Genomic DNA, 6,441 nt, shown 5'->3' on the forward strand with positions numbered 1-6,441 from the left:
TCGACAAAAAATGTCAATTATGCCATTTAAAATTATGCCAATGGGGCTGGTGGTGTAGCATCTAGTCCACTTGCAATGAAAAACATTTTTACAGCACAGGAATGTATGTAGCTGTAGCATGATTGAGAGCTTTAGATATGTATGCATATATCTGTGAGAAAATATCCGAGTTGTTGCATTTTTCGACAAAAACGTGCTTTTGGACTCAAACAAATGACCAGCTGTTGACTTTCTTCAAATATTCGTAATGCTTTTCGAGCTAAATTTTTTCGTTATTTGTATGTATATAAAATTATCGTTCAAGCCGTAACCAAAACCGTATAAATCACAGTTTCAAACTTTATACAAAGTTTAGGAAAATTCAAGAATTTTCCTCAAAATTTCAACTGTTTATTCAGAATTTGCTGAAAATTGTTTGGTATGTAGTTTTATAGCCCAAGCAATTTTAGTCTAATCTAGTCTTTGGTGTAAATTTTAAACAGCTAAAAAATCGCGTTGATTTTTGAGATTTTTTTTTTTGGTGACGGGTTTTTGCATATTTTTCAAATAAGTATGAATTTCTTATGAATTAAAATGCGGGAGACCGTCAGTAACAAAATTTCAAAATATCAACGTAAGTTTTTATAAATTGCGCTTGTTATATTAAAAAACTCAAAAAAGTAGCCTAAAAAATCGCGATTTTGAAACTTACACTTCATTAAACTAAAATTGTATCGGCTATAAAACTGCATACCCCCAAAATTTTCTAAAAATTCAGAATAAAAACTTGAAATTTTGATGAAAATTTGTTGAATTTTCCTAAATTTTGTATAAAGTTTGAAACTCTGATTTACACGGTTTTTGTTAAAGCTTAGACGATATTTTTATATAAAAATAACAAAAAAAAAATTAGCTGAAAAATATTACGAATATTTAAAGAAAAAACACGTGGTCATTTGGTTGAGTCACTGTATCGTAGAACATGCATTATTTTTAGTTTTTGTATTTAAATGAAAACTTACAAGAGATAAACTATGAAAAGTAAAAGTAACCACTCATTCTCATATACCTACGGTGACCATAAATATGGATTCAAAATGAAAATATGCCTACATATATTTACGTAGTATAAAAATATCAAAAGAGTATTTATGATTCTAAATTCTTATTACATTTTAAACTTTAAAAATGAATCACGTTTTCTTCATCGATATTAATCTTTTTTTACATGATTATTTATAAAAGTATAGTAAAACATATTATAATTACAACAGCTTACACGAAAAGTGCAAATCATTAAAAGATTATTTTATAGGCAAATTTTGAGTCGTTCAAAACGAAAACAATACCCTTCTTTTTTTTTTGTTTTTTTGGTACTTTTCGCAGTTATTTGTTAAAAATCGACATCATGAATCGACGTTAACGACGAGTTACAAAGTGCCCTTTACCAAAATATATAATTTTTGTCCAGATTGCGCTCCATAGCATCTACATTTCTAATCCGATTTTCATTATCTTTGGTTCAAAATTTAGTGTAATGATATATCTTCTTTATCGAATTTTTAAAATAATGAAAAAAAATAATCAAATGAAACTGCGTATTTGATTGAAAATCTCACTTTTTAGGACTTTGACGACAAAATGCAAATGGTCGCCTGTAGCACTAATAATTTTCATTGAAGTAGCCACAAGTTATATATTTTGGTAAGAGGCACTGTAAGTCGCTTACGTTGATTGGGAGATTTTTTCATGAGATATTGAAGAAGAGCTACGAATAGTACCGAAAAACACTTTTTTGAAAAAATCCATCCATTATCCGATAATTTTAAAATAACGAATAAAATGCGGGACAAATGCAGGACACTTGGAAAAAATCAGTACATTTTCAGGATTTTTAAATTTGAAAAATTACGCAGGACCGACCTTTGAAAAACAGTACGGTCCTGCAAAAAACAGAACGGATGGTCACCGTACATATACCCCGAGTTGGGTATGTAACGTAAACGTCCTGCGGCACCATACGCAAATATTTAACAAGTTTACTCGCACGCCTTAACTTAAAAGTCATATTATTAAAAAGTTATTAAATATTGGCGTGGAAAATTTTCACACATATACATATATTACTTACTTCATGCATATAAAAATTATAGAATGAATTTCTAGTGCGCCAATAAAAATTCTAAAAATGAAATTTTAGTTTCTCAAATCATAGTTATCTTTTACTCAATGTAATTTTTTGTCATTTGGTGTCACACTAGTTTTATTACACCGGATTCCTTCGTTTTGGCAAGAATAACATTTTCACCTTTTAATTTTAATATTTTGAAATATCTTGAGTTATTGAAATAAAAAAAAACAACCGTAAAATTTCAAAAATCACAAAAGAGCTGTGACGGATATTCTTCATGCTGCCATTTTTTTTTAATTTGGTGGCACACCCTTGAAACTTTTCAAATATGTTGTATATGATGCCAGCGTCCATTGCCTCTAATATGAATATCCTATTTGAAAACCTCCCAAAGTTATTAAAAAAAATTATGATGTTTTTGAGTGACAATGAAAAAATGAGTAATTCGGTACTTATTCGCTTAAATAAAGATTTTAGGGCTAAAATTGGTTAAATACTTGATATATTTTTTATTGTACTTGTAGGAATGGCCTTCCCGTTTCATCCTCTTCGTATACAAAACGCGGCTATTTAGTTTAATAATTTAATATATCATACAATGTATTACACAAAGTGCACATGTTACAATTAAACAACTTAACACTAGCAGAACATTGTTCTGCGCTTGATGGCGGCTGACAATGCAATGTCCAGTCTGTTCTGTTCGTATCGTTCTCTTCTCTATCGCCTTTCGTTAAATAATTCGATAAGTTAGATTCCTCTATTCGTTATGTAGGGCTGCATTTCTATGTTGCTAACTCTGAATGGCCAATTCGTCCTAGCATCGTAAGTACTGTCCGTAAACTAATCCCACATACATGTTTATGGAACTCCATTGATTGAAATAAAGGCAAGAAGAATGCGTTAGCGTTTTTTCTATCGAAAGGAGGGAGTGACGCTAAAAAAAAAAACTCGTGAAATTTGCCCATATATGCGCAGGTAAAAAAATATATCTTGTTTGAACTTGATCAGCCGAGGTTCATTTACAAAAAAAAGATAAAATAAAAATAAAATAAAAATATAAAAACAATTATACCTAAATTGAATGGTCTAAAAAGCCGCATACTCAGTGCTAAGAAATCTAACTAAAAAGCTATAACGCTTTACGAATATTTGATTTTTTTTTTAATATCGACTGAAACTTGATTTAAATGGTTTTTGTTAAAGAATAAATTATATTTTTTATAAAAACTAATTAAAATTAATAAAATAAATAGTCAATACCTGTTAATAAGTGAGTGTCCTTTAGTTACGGTAAACACTATATATACACAAAAAAAACACATATAGTCATTTTTTGCAGAATTTTGATCACGGCAACCATTGAAAATTAATTGGCCTAAAAATTTAATCATTCTTTTTTTCAATATTCTGAGGCGACTTTCGGTGGACTCAAAAAAAAAATTGAGTGTAGTCTTTGCTTAAACATATGGTAAAGTGATCCTGGTGGGATTGCTTCATTCTATTTTACTTTATGAAATTTTTATGATTTAAGACGAAAAAATAATAATTGAAAACGTGCCGGCCCATACACTGACAAACGAGTTGACGATTTGTTTTTTAATTTTTTACGCTTTTTTTTCTTTAGTTAAATTTCACCCTTTGCAATTAATCCTTTACCACGCCCGTCACCCCAAATGAATTGCTGTGAACAGCTAATCCAGTTGCTGCTGCTACTTTTACCTTTATTGAGTGTAAATGCTTTGCTTGCTTTTTGTTATTACACAGATACGGACTTAGTTCATTTTGGTTGTGTTGGAATTCAGTTTGGTGTGACTGATTCAGCAATTTCATTTCCTCTCTTTGATATTCCGGTCTAGACGGGTGCACATAACTGAATGTTGGTAATAATACATACATACACACATAAATAGCTGGTTTGCAGTCGATGTGTTTTAATTTTGTGTGTACATACATTTAACAATTTATTTTCGACCGGACTGCGAGCAGTCAGAAAAAAGGGAAACACCAAAGTAAGGTCTGCTACGTTGGCTGTTTGAGTAATGAATTAGAAAATTACTGAAGTTATAATTGAGTTGGCAAATAAGTTTGATGATCTTTGACTTTCACAATTTTGTTTAGTGTTGTTTTACCAAAGAGGTACAGAAATTAAATGCACGTTTGTATAGTTATATTTTTTTTTTAATTACTTTGTAGAAAAAATTACGTATTTGGAGTTTTTGTTTGCACAAAAGCGTAGAGACACATAATTTTTGCATGCATACTAGGGTAGCTCTTAAAATATCAGCATTTAAATTATTTTGTTCTACGTAAAAAATAAAGACATCCACGAAAATTTCAAAACTACCAAAACAACAAAAACTGACTTCAACTCTCATATAAACATTTATTAGTACCGTTAATTTCTTTATGATCCAGTGATCGGATCTAAACCAAATTAGTATGGGACTACCTCTGAGATGCAAAAAGAATTATCGAAATCGGTTGACGTGGTCCAAAGTTCTGCAGTAACATACATGAAAAGAAATATTCCGACGAACTGATAACCTTCTACTTCTTTTTTGAAATTGGTTAAAAACAAACTGTACGGGTCGCTACCAGATCTGAAAAACTCGATATTTTTTTAAGTCGCAAATATTCGATAACATGTTGACGTGAAATCTGATATCTGATAAATTTTACATATTATTGAAACTTATCCATATGAATTCATAAACTCGCTAAGTTATAGATGGCTAAAAACAAAATTTTTAAAAATATTTTTGATACAAAAATTCAACTCTTTCAAACCCTGGTACCTATAATTTTTTTTTTAAATTTTGCAATTTTTGTGTATATTTATTTTGTACGTAGAACCAAAATAATGGATACTATAGTATTTACATAGTCGTTTTGAAATGATAACCCTCTTACCAGCCGCCACCAACTATAAAAGACCAAGAGAACAGACAAAGAAGAAACGTACAGTAAACGACTTAGCTTACCTTGAGCTAAGCTGCCTAGGTTAAACTTTAGCCATTTTGAGATCCTAGCATGAAGCCTGTCCAAAAGTCTCAACATGAAGCTCAACACGAGAGAAACTCCATGGTGGAAACAGCCAAAGGCACTTAAATCGAGTTAAAAGACCGGGTGAATGAAAAATGCGCAAAAATACCCTCACTGCATGCAATATAGTGCATGGACTTCAAGGATCCTTCAGCGAGTGCTTGACATCACAGGGTCTTTACTGAAATGCACTTGAAGGAAAAGGGTCTCCTAAGGACATGCTCTGGATCATTCACAAAAAACTGCAAGGAACTTGTTAACTTGCTGGCCGATTTTCCTTTCTCCGAGTGCTTACCATTGAGCAAATCTTGTACCATCCACTCGTGCAATGGGATCAAATGACCACGCGCAGAGGATTGGAAATGCAGCAATGAGATGGGCTGTAACTGCTTGCAAGCCTCTGAAAGCATCTGGGTTGATGAAATATCTCCAGCTAATCTTCAAAAAGTACTTCACATCCGCTTCACTTTATAATACCACTAATCAGAGAATCTTATGCGCGGGAAACCGGTACATTTACAATGGTAGGATTTGACGACTGGGAACTTACCCAACGTAGGAGGGAAATCAGCAAACCAACCAATGTCATAGCAACCCATTAACCTTACATGCTTTCCAATAAATAAAGAATCGTATATTGGTAAAAAAAAAATCCACTTTAAAATCTATATGCCTTTCTACCAGGATGATCAACCGTTTACGCTCTGGAGAGTTTCATATATTAAATCAAAATATCAATAGAGAACAACGAGGTGTCTGTAGGTTGCCTCCTGGATAAGGATGGTGCTTTGGATAACACGGATCACTCTTTAATACACAACTGCATTCAGCACAGCCGCTGAATAGCGAACGTCTTGAACTAAATATAAACTTCCTTCCTAGGATCGGCAAGAGTCCGTTTTTTGTAACGAAAAATGCTTATAAGAGATAGATATCACTGCGCTATTGTGTTCGTAGCTAAAGAAATTCTCTTGCTCTTGCGTGACAAGAGATCCAATGTCCAGCGCTACACGGATGAAATTGTCATCCTTATTAGACGTACTTAGGTTGGAAGACCCTATCTCAAATTTCACACAGAGCGCGCTAAACACATTCGCCAAATGGTTATAGAAAAAGAGGGGGAAATTTGAATTAGCTTAGGTGCTCTATGTTTACCGATTTAAAATTTCACTCACCACATTTTTTCCCAAATAGCCGTAGAACTAACTAGGGTATATAACGATCTAAGTCTCAGAGTCGTACTGACGGTTTCACTGTCAGAAAAAAAATTATCAAAAATCAACGTG

Source organism: Rhagoletis pomonella, unplaced genomic scaffold (assembly GCF_013731165.1).
Source record: "Rhagoletis pomonella isolate Grant_MI unplaced genomic scaffold, Rhpom_1.0 Rhpom_scaffold_00007, whole genome shotgun sequence".
Taxonomy (NCBI): domain Eukaryota; kingdom Metazoa; phylum Arthropoda; class Insecta; order Diptera; family Tephritidae; genus Rhagoletis; species Rhagoletis pomonella.